The following is an 11,870-nucleotide window of genomic DNA, read 5'->3' on the forward strand; positions in this document are numbered from 1 at the left end:
CACACACACACACACACACACACACACACACACACACACACACACACCCTCCACTGAAAGCATTCAGTGACTCTGTTATCAGCAGGTCTTATTCCTTCAGACCAAAGAAATCATAAACTACTTATGTTCTAGTTTTCACAACCTTTTATAAATGTTAAAATAGATTTTTATTTTTTTATTTTTTTGGTGCACGCTTCTCAAATACTCTCTACGATTAACTTAAATTGCTTTTTTGTTTTTTTTTTAGAAAACATAGTTTTAAATATTTCTAGTATATTTGAAATAAGACATCTTTCCACTTATAAAAACTTGACTTTGGGGTTTGGGGAGAATGAGTAAATAACAGCTGTTTATCAGCCCATCTGGGTTTGGAATCAGTAGAGAAAAAGACATAGGACATAGACAAATGGGACCTCAAAACATCAACTTTAATACTGACAAAATATGATTGAAAGACATGTCTTTGGGGGCAGTGGGCCTCCTAATAATTCACCCAAATTAAGTTTATCCAGCTAGTCACTATCACAGTAGGCCTTTACTGTGGAGGTGGGGGACAGAGGGGTGCAGAGGAAGCAGCCTGCATATTAGAAAAGGAGAGCAACTGTATTTTCTCTGGTGTTAGGCAGCAATGTCTGTGACCAAAATTCAATTACGATTAACTTTTTTTTTTTAATTCACACTTTTATTTTATTTTACTTAAAAAAAAGTTCTTAAAAAAAAAAAAAGTTCTTTTGGCCACACAGCGTGGCACACAGGCTCTTATTGATAGTTCCCTGTCCAGGGATCAAACCCGTGCCCCTTGCAGTTGATGTGCGGAGTCTTAACCACTGGACTGCCAGGGAAGCACCTGATTAACTTCTTAATTACTTTATCTCAAAGAGTGCCACTGGGTAGATACTACAAAGTAAAGTTCAGTTTCTTTATACTATTTTACTTTAGGAGATGAGAAGGTAAAACTTAGCATCTTGTAACTTGTGCGTTTTGAAATATGGTCGTGCTATTCGGCATTGAGCCATAATGATCCAGTGCTTAACGTCAAGAGCTGGGGTTTGGAAAACTTGTCAGTGTGCAAACCTCACAGTCCTAGTGTTGGGGAATGAGACCAACGAACCTTTAACTAGATTAACTGGTTAGGCCATGCTCATCCATGTTTACTAATTTTCACTCACATTGGAACTATGGGTGAGTCACAGGTTTACAGTGATGATTTCAACTTATTTTCTGGTTGATAGGCAAATTATTTCACATAGTAAACTACCCTTAAACATCATCAAAGTCAATTTTTTGAACAATTAGAATAAAGAAATTCTAAGACCAGGATTTGATCTGTATTGAGTGTCATAAAATGCTCCATTAACTATGGTTGCCTTGGCTAAAACAAGTTAATCCCTTTAAAATGAGAATGCTTAATAACACTAGCTTTACCTTATCAATCTTTCATCCCCCCAGGCTTATTGAGGTATAATTGACATACAGCACTATATAACTTTAAGATGTACAAAACAGTGATCTGACTTGTATATATTGTAAAATGACTACCATACCATATAAATATTATCATTATTATGATCATCATTATGCTTTATTAAGTGCCCCCTGCTGGTCTTTGGGAGTAAAGAATAAGACCAACAACATCACTGTGCTGTAGTGGACACATGACCAGGAGATAGAGAATATAGTTCCAACTCTAACACTGGCCTTTCTAGAACCCGGTTTTCTAATCTACAAAATAGTGGGGTTTGACTAGATAGATCAATTTTACTTAATCTGGTTTATTTGAACCTCTAAAACTTCATACAGGAATTCTCCCCAGTTTCTCATGGGGATCATTTTCAGTATTTCATAAAGTCTAAATGAAATGGCATATTTATATTAGATGAGGTCCTAAAAATGAATTAATGCATTGGCCATCTAATTAATTACATAACTTCATTAATTTAAAATATTGCTGATTAACTATGCTCTTTACTGTATTGCATATTATAGTTTTATATGAATAAAAGTGAAGAAATAATCTATTACTTAATAAATAAAATCTCCCAGGAAGAAAAACTCAAAACAGCAACCACATGGAATGTTGAAGTGTTTCTTGGTAATGAAAAATTGGGAATCTCTGGTCTATAAAATCCTTAGGCATCTCCTAAGAGGATCCTTAATGATCCCTGACTTCTAGTATTCATGCCCTTATGCAATCCTCTCCTCTTGAGTGTGGTCTGGATTTATTGACTCCCTCCTAGTGAATAGAATATGGCAGAGGTGATGGGATGTCACTTCTGAGATTAGGTTATGTAAAGATTTTGGTTTCTATCTTGCAGGCTCTCTTTCAGATCATTTGCTCTGGGGAAAGGCAGCTGCCATGTCATAAGGCAACGCTGTGTAGGGACACACACGAGTGAGTTTGGAAGCAGTTCTGAGGCCTGCCAATACCCATGTGAGTGAGCTTGGAAGCTGATCCTCCCACAGTCAGGTCCTGAGATTTTGGTAGCCCCAGCTGCACCTTGGTTGTAGCCTCATGAGAGACCCTGAGAGCAGAACTACCCAGTTATAAGCCACTCCCAGATTCCTGACCCATTGAAACTGAGATAACAGATATTTGTTTCCAGTCTCTAAACTTGGGATATCCTGTTATGCAACAAGGGATAGCTAGTATGGACCTTTCACCTTTTCCTGTTTTAATTTCCAAATACTTTAAAGAGATTTAAAATATAATAGAAAGACAGATAATACAAAGAGAGATGGTCACTATTAAAAGTGGGGAAAATAAAGGAGAACAAACAGGAATAGGAAATATCAGACAGGCAAAGGGAACAACTGCCCTGGAATACTACAGAACACTCTCCTGACTTCTAAAGAATTTGAATGAGTACAGTGACTCATCATTATCTTTTGTGAAAAGTGAGAGTTATTTTTAATTCTGAGATAGTTGGGTGGGGATTGTGGTGGTAGTCACAAAGAGCCTCTCCCTTCCTGCATCCCCCCCAAAGTCAGAACTTTGGCCTTGGAGTTTCTCATTTAGTTTTCCTTCAAGGGTCACCACCTCAGTATGTATACAAAATATTGGCTATGTTTTCTGCATTATTAGTATGAGTATTACAAAAGATGATAGATGAAGAGCAAAAACAAAAAAGTTCTGTGAATTTAAAACAGAAGTCTCTATTTTCTTTAATTTTTAAATTATGTTTATTATGCATTTTTAGCCTTTATTTAGAAAATACATGAAGGAGTAGGAAAAAGAGAAGGAAAGGGTAATTTTTAAAAAGTAAAAGAGAGGAGGGCTTCCCTGGTGGCGCAGTGGTTGAGAGTCCGCCTGCCAATGCAGGGGACACGGGTTCGTGCCCCGGTCCGGGAAGATCCCACATGCCGCGGAGCAGCTGGGCCCGTGAGCCATGGCCGCTGAGCCTGCGCGTCCCGAGCCTGTGCTCTGCAATGGGAGAGGCCACAACAGTGAGAGGCCTGCGTACCGCAAAAAAAAAAAAAAAAAAGTAAAAGAGAGGAAAAAGTAAAGAAAAGGGGGGTAAGATTTCCAGTCAGGATGTCTCAATGAGTTTCTACTCACTTCACTCCAAATACGGAGCAATGGCAGATAGAACGTGAAAATAGAAAACCTTAGAGAGAGGTACTGATGAAAACTCAAGATAAATATCACTGTAGACCAGTGGAGGGCTGATTTCACAAGCCTGGACACTCCAGACCTAGAAATAAGCACTGGTATTAGGAGTCCTGTGGGGAAATGATTCCATGAAATAGTCAGAGTAAGACTAACAGTTTTAACTCAGGGACTAGACTGGGAAGTACCCTTCTTGATCACTACCAGGGACTCGGGCTTTAGTGGGTGTCAGGTTCCAGGAAGGTGGGGAGTGGTTTAGTGAGAGGAGGGTAGCACAAAGGAAATCTATTTATCGCTTGTTAATCACTATTAGAAAAGAGCTCTAAAATGTAATTGTACAACAATTCTGGACTAGAAGCCTGGGAGGCAGGTGGAGGCGACCTCAAAACTGCTAGGTGAGGATGGGTAAATACAAGGGCAGAGAGAGAGACAGAGAAAAGAGAGAGAGAGTGAAAGAACCATAAAAATATCAAGAGCCGTTTGTTAAACTTTTGTTATATAGAAGGCACATAGAATGATTTATAAACATAGAATATATGACTCATGCATCATCTCAAGAACTCTATGAAGTAATCAGTATTTTTATTTTTCTTATTGTTGTTATTGTTATTTTTATTATCCCATTGTACAAATGAGGAAACCAAGCCACAGAGAGGCTAAATAAATTGCCAGGATCACTTGGCCAATGAATGGCAGACCTTAAATTTGAACCCAGGATGTCTAAGCCCAGAGCACATATGGTAATCACTTCACTATTCTTTCCTGAATGCAAAATTCACTTAAAATCTTCCTACTCAAATGAACCTACAAACTATATTCCAAACACAAATAAATCAATGCAAGGCAGGAAAATAATTGAAACATGAATTCAATACAGATGAAATTAGTGTGACAAAGATTTTAAAATAAATATGTTTAGGATAGTTAAAGAGATAAGTGAAAAATAACATATTTTTACAAAAGCAAGAAATTTTGAAATGAATGGAACACGTGGATAGGAAAAGAGGTTTATTAGAAATCTTGGAACTAAAAAACATAGTCATGACCCAACTCTCTTTTTTTCTTTAATTGGAGTATAATTGCTTTACAATGTTGTGTTAGTTTCTGCTGTACAATGAAGTGAATCAGCTATATGTATACCTGTATCCCCTCCCTCTTGGACCTCCCTCCCACCCCCCACCCACATCCTACCCATCTAGGTCATCAGAGAGTGCCGAGCTGAGCTTCCTGTGCTTTGCGGCAGGAGTCATGACCCCACACTTAATCCATAGTTGAGTAACTGTAGCTGGATTTACCCTCTCACTGTATACAGCTAGAAAACTGGACAAAGTATATAAAATTATTGTTCTCAGATATTAGACAATAGGCAACATAGGAATACGATCCCTGAGAGGAGGGAAACACATGAAGTTTACTTGATGATCACACTGGCTTTCTTCCTAGGGGCACTTTATTTACATTCTATGGCACAGAAATGGGGAACTTAAAAAGCGCACAGCAGTCTCACTGAATTGAGGAGACAGAGATCAAAGTTTCAGGAGTTTGAAGCAGCTGGAATTCACAGAGCAGAGTATAGAGAGGCAAGAAGTGTGCAAAGAAAGAGCTCCAGAGATCTGTGTATGAGTCCCTTTGAGTCTGGTTGAATGACAAGCTACATATTCGTAGCATGAGAATCTAGGAAGATGGACAAAGAAAAATTACTAGGGAAATATCAACTATAAGGAAGCTATAATAGGGGCTAGGAAACATTTGAGTGGAGGCAGGCAGAGTAGAGAGATTTCCTTGAACAGCCAGGGAATTTAATAGTGATGTCAAAGGGTTGCACCTTAATACTAAGGCTAAGTGGCTTTACAACAATGGCTACTCTAGACCCACCCTAGAAAGCCTAAAAACAAGCCTTAAAAGGACCAGGCTTGTCTGCAAGTTACATAACTGCCTGACAAAACAAGACTCAATACTCTTTAAAGGAAGAGAAAAAAAATCCAGACACTCAACATGACAAATAAAAAAATTTGTCTAGTCATCAAACATGACTACACATGCAAAGAAACAGGAAATGTGGCCCATAACCAGAAAAAGAATCAGTTAATAGAATAAATCCAGGAAACACAGAGATGAGGACATTAGCTGACAAGGATGTTTAAAAAGCTATTATAAATACACTCAAAAACTTAAAACATGAAAATGTGAAAATAATAAGAGCAAAAGACAATGGAGAAAAGATAGTCTCTTCAATAAGTGGTGCTGGGAAAACTGGACAGCTACATGTGAAAGAATGAAATTAGAATGTTCTCTAACACCATATACAAAAATAAACTCAAAATGGATTAAAGACCTAAATGTAAGACCAGATACTATAAAACTCCTAGAGGAAAACACAGGCAGAACACTCTTTGACATAAATCGCGGCAAAATTTTTTTGGATATGTCTCCTAGAGTAATGGAGATAAAAACAAAAATAAACAAATGGGACCAAATTAAACTTAAAAGCTTTTGCACAGCAAAGGAAACTATCAAGAGAACAAAAAGACAACCTATGGACTGGGAGAAAATATTTGCAAATGATGCGATAGACAAGGGATTAATTTCCAGAATATACAAACAGCTCATACAGCTTAATATCAAAAAAAACCAACAACCCAATACAAAAATGGGCAGAAGACCTAAACAGACATTTCTCCAAAGAAGACATACAGACAGCCAACAGACACATGAAAAGATGCTCAACATCACTAATATTAGAGAAATGCAAATCAAAACTACAGTGAGGTGTCACCTCACACCAGTCAGAATGGCCATCATTATAAAAAGTCTACAAATAACAAATGCTGGAGAGGATGTGGAGAAAAAGGAACCCTCCTACACTGTTCGTGGGAATGTAAATTGGTTACAGCCACTATGGAAAACAGTATGGAGGTTCCTTAAAAAAATTAAAAATAGAGTTACCATATGATCCTGCAATTCCACTCCCAGGCATACATCTGCAGAAAACTCTAACTCAAAAAGATGTATTCACTCCAATGTTCATAGCAGCACTATTTACAATAGCCAAGACATAGAAGCAACCTAAGTGTCCATCCACAGATGAATGGATAAAGATGTGGTATACATACACAATGGAATGTTACTCAGCCATAAAAAAATGAAATAATGCCATTTGTAGCAACATGGATGGACCTAGAGATTATCATATTAAGTGAAGTAAATCAGACAGAGAAAGACAAATATCATATGATATCACTTACATGTGGAATCTAAAAAAATTGGACAAATGAACTTTTTTGGCCTCACTGTAGGGCATGTGGGATCTTAGTTTCCCAACCAGGGATTGAACCCACCCCCTGCAGTGGAAGCATAGAGTCTTACCCACTGGACTGCCAGGGAAGTCCTGATACAAATGAACTTATTTACAACACAGAAATAGACTCACAGACATAGAGAATATACTTATTGTTACTAAAGGGCAAAGGTCGGGGAGAGATAAATTAGGAGTTTGGGATTAACATATACACACTACTATATATAAAATAGATAAACAACAATGTCTGAATTACTTTGTTGTACACCTGAAACTAACACAACATTGCAAATTAACTATACATCAATTAAAAAAATTGGTTTAAAAAAAGAATAAATGCATCAACTATAAAATTGAAAAAAAAGAATATATTGTACAACACGGGGAATATAGCCAATATTTTTTAATAACTATAAATGAAGTGTACACTTTGTTATACAGCAGAAACTAACACAACAATGTAAAGCAATTATACTGCAGCAAAGATACTAGAAAAAACTATAAATGAAGTGTAACCTTTAAAAAACTGTAAATCACTATATTGCAAACCTGTAACATATAATATTTTATAGCAACTATACTTCAATTAAAAAAAATAATAAAACTCTTAGAGGAAAACATAAGAAGAACACTCTGACATAAATCACAGCAAGATCCTTTTTGACCCACCTCCTAGAAAAATGGAAATAAAAACAAAAATAAACAAATGGGACCTAATGAAAATAGCTTTTGCACAGCAAAGGAAACCATAAACAAGACGAAAAGACAACCCTCAGAATGGGAGAAAATATTTGCAAGCAAAGCAACTGACAAAGGATTAATCCCCAAAATATACAAGCAGCTCAAAATCAAAAAACCCAAACCAAAAATGGGCAGAAGGCCTAAATAGACATTTCTCCAAAGAAGATATACAGATTGCCAACAAACACATGAAAGGATGCTCAACATCACTAACCATTAGAGAAATGCAAATCAAAACTACAGTGAGGTATCACCTCACACCAGTCAGAACAGCCATTATTAAAAAATCTACAAACAATAAATGCTGGAGAGGGTGTGGAGAAAAGGGAACCCTCTTCACTGTTGGTGGGAATGTAAATTGATACAGCCACTCTGGAGAACAGTATGGAGGTTCCTTAAAGAACTAAAAATAGAACTACTATATGACCCAGCAATCCCACTACTGGGCATATACCCTGAGAAGACCATAATTCAAAAAGAGTCATGTACCACAATGTTCATTGCAGCTCTATTTACAATAGCCAGAACATGGAAGCAACCTAAGTGTCCATCGACAGATGAATGGATAAAGAAGGTGTGGCACATATATACAATGGAATATTACTCAGTCATAAAAAGAAACGAAATTGAGTTATTTGTAGTGAGGTGGATGGACCTACAGTCTGTCATACAGAGTGAAGTAAGTCAGAAAGAGAAAAACCAATACTGTATGCTAATACATATATATGGAATCTAAAAAAAAAAAAAATTGTTCTGATGAACCTAGGGGCAGGGTAAGAATAAAGATGCAGACGTAGGGAATGGACTTGAGGACACAGGGAGGGGGAAGGGTAAGCTGGGACGAAGTGAGAGAGTGGCATGGACTTATATATACTACCAAATGTAAAATAGATAGCTAGTGGGAAGCAGCCTCATAGCATAGCATGCGGAGATCAGCCACATAGCATAGCATAGGGAGATCAGCTCGGTGCTGTGACCACCTAGAGGGGTGGGATAGGGAAGGTGGGAGGGAGACGCAAGAGGGAGGGGATATGGGGATATATGTATACATATAGCTGATTCACTTTGTTATACAGCAGAAACTAACACAACATTGTAAAGCAATTATACTCCAATAAAGATGTTAAAAAAAAAAATATATATATATATAAAGAACACATTATTTTCTAAGTACTCATCTTTATGAGATCCATTTTTTCTATTTTGATTATCCTATGTAACCTACTGGATGGCAAATTTTATAAATGTTTTATGAGTACTTTAAAAAAAGACTAATCTAGAAAAACTGATCAAGAAAATCAAAAGGTAGAGGTACAAATTAAAACAATACTAAGGTCAAAAGAGATATAATTACAGAGATTTAAAGAAATCTTGTGACTAATACAAATAGCTTTAAATCAATAACTTTAAAATTTTAAATGAAGTGAATGATTTTTTACAAAAATGTAAATTACAAGAATTGACTCAAGTATAAATGGAAAATTAAGTAATTCAGTAACTCTTAAAGACATTAAATTGGTAATAAATTATCTCTAATCTCCAACCTTCCATGTGCACTTAATCCCAAATTCACTAGGGTTTGATAAGCTTCCTAAAGCTTCATCAAACATTCAATGAGAAGATCTGATTAGCCATTATACTACCATAGAAATTTCTGGGTTATACTTGGTGAACAATGTACATAATAAAATAGGTCATTGGAGGTGAAAAACTTAGGAGCTGCTACGCTATCAACACCAAATTCCGAGGTCTTCTGAATTTCCTAGTGCATTCAAGCATTTTTGCCCATTTCTTTGATAAAATCTTCTCTAAAATCCTCTAAAACACATTCCATCCTAAATGACTGTTAATATGAACTGCTACCACTGAGTAGATGGGGATGATCCTTAAACAACAAAATGTTAAGCATCACTTTAAAGGGGAGTATCTTTGACTAGGGACTGCTCTGGATCCCAGTAATCAGTGTCGATTTCCCCTTCAATGTGAGAATAAGCTGGTTAACCAAAAATAAAATAAAATAAAATAAAATCAGAGGTTAAAAATATTAACTATTGTCCATTTATTAGGCATTTTTTTCTAATCATTGAAAAAATGATTAGCACATTAATTTCCAGAATTAAGTGTTAGGTTTTGAAGTTCTTGGAGACATACAGCAAAACCCATTTTGGAATCAATATGCTGATCTCCACTTCTAAGTATTCATATCATTATATTTGGATAGTAAAAATTACTCTGGCAGTATGGCCAGAGTGTGTTTCCTGGTTGCTGCATACAATACTTTGGGTACCTTATACAATGAAGTGGTATCATGATGGTTTGGTATCATGGTAAAAATGGGATTAAGAAAAATCACCATGAATGTAATGGAGTTCTTATGGATTATTAAAAAAGAAAGGAGATACCCTCCTTCCCACATTTTCCTTGGTGTAATATTGATAACCTCCTGATTTCCAGTTGTATGAAAATTGGGAAATGTGGAATTGGAAAGCATAAAATCTGTAATTTCTAGAGGTATACTTTTGATTGTGTTTGGTCTGAACTGAAAGCAAAGAGTGTATATTGAATCACTCAAAAGAAACTGGAAATTGCATACTTCAAGCACACCTTTCAATGGTCTACTTCTGTCATTACAGTATTAACAAAAGGCTCTATGGATGCCAGCAGGCGTATCTACCTAGTTTCTGGGGAAGAAAATCTAAAATGAAAAGACTCAACAAAAGACTATAAGATGGAAGGAGATTGTTGTGAAGGAGATGTCCTGGATTTCCTTTTTTTTTTTTATCTGTTGCCAAGGAGCCCAGAACCTAGCTTACACAAAATCTTTCCTGGATGTTTTGCTGCTAATAACCCTAATTACAAATGAGGTAAGACATGCAAATCTATCTTTTGGACAGTATGTACATTCAGGGAGCATGTAAGCTCAAATTGAAAATGAAATGCTGTGACTGGATAAAACAAATAAAGCATATATTTTCTGGTGATGGATATGCATGATGAAGGTAAAAATAAAATGAACAGGTCACCTAAAGTGGAATAGATGAAAGAATACTTTAGAGTTCATAAGAAGTTTTCCTTGCAAAAAGATCAAACAATAGTTGAAAGTATAAAAGCTGCATTGTGGTAAAACTTCTATTCTAAAATTCTTTAGCTATTCCATTTAAAAACACACATTAGCTGTTAGGTTAGCATCAAATATGGAAATGTCAAAATGACCATGGTCTCAGTAAGGATGAAAGGAAAAACAGGGACTTGTTGTAAAAACACATCGTTAGCTATATTTGCACCTCTGGTTCATTGACCTTGAGAATATAGATCTTTTTTCTTTACCTTCACAGACAGTTCCACCCTCTGGGAAAAAGAATCCCTAATGTTTGGCTAGGTGTGCCTGGGAGTTTTTCTTTGAAGACATTATGTTCCATTGTAATGAGGTCTTAATTGGATCTATCTCACTCATTCTCAGATCATCCTGGACATCTTTTAAAAAGTAGATTTCCTTTTAAACAACAGTATCATAAAACAACCACAACAAAAACAAACATATAAAGCAGGACTCATTTTTAAGATTTTAGTAACTATGGTTTAATTTTTCAGAAATCATCTAATTGCTTTTTCTTTACTTCAAGGAGACAGGTAGGAAAATCAACCAACTTACACTGATTTGAATAAACCAAGAATTTGTTTCTCTCTGCTGCTTTATATAGATCTAAAAGGACATGAAGTGAGTATATATCTTGGAGAAATTATGTTGGATTATATGACATGTTCAAAAGACTTCTGGTTTATTACTGACAATACATTCAGGTTTGAAATTTTCTTCTCTTTGGGCCCCACTCTCACCTCTGACCTGTGTTGGGCATCTGGGGTGGGAAATTAACCTATGCTTCTCCTCTGAATACATCTTTATGTTTGTGTTAATCAAAATATTAATTTATTTGGTATAAGCTTCTTGATGGGAAGTTCTGCATTTATTTTCTAAATCTGTGTATTTTCAGTGACTTTAAAAAATGAGCTACAGATACTGATATCCTGATATACTGCAATGGCAAATGCATCTCGCATTCCCTCTTGCACTTCCTTACTCCTTCTATGTTTTTTTTTTTTTCGGTACGCGGGCCTCTCACTGTTGTGGCCTCTCCCGTTGCGGAGCACAGGCTCCGGACGCGCAGGCTCAGCGGCCATGGCTCACGGGCCCAGCCACTCCGCGGCATGTGGGATCTTCCCGGA

This window comes from Aethalodelphis obliquidens, unplaced genomic scaffold (genome assembly GCF_003676395.1).
Source record: "Aethalodelphis obliquidens isolate GAN/ISIS:26980383/991018 unplaced genomic scaffold, ASM367639v1 scaffold1, whole genome shotgun sequence".
Classification (NCBI taxonomy): Eukaryota; Metazoa; Chordata; class Mammalia; order Artiodactyla; family Delphinidae; genus Aethalodelphis; species Aethalodelphis obliquidens.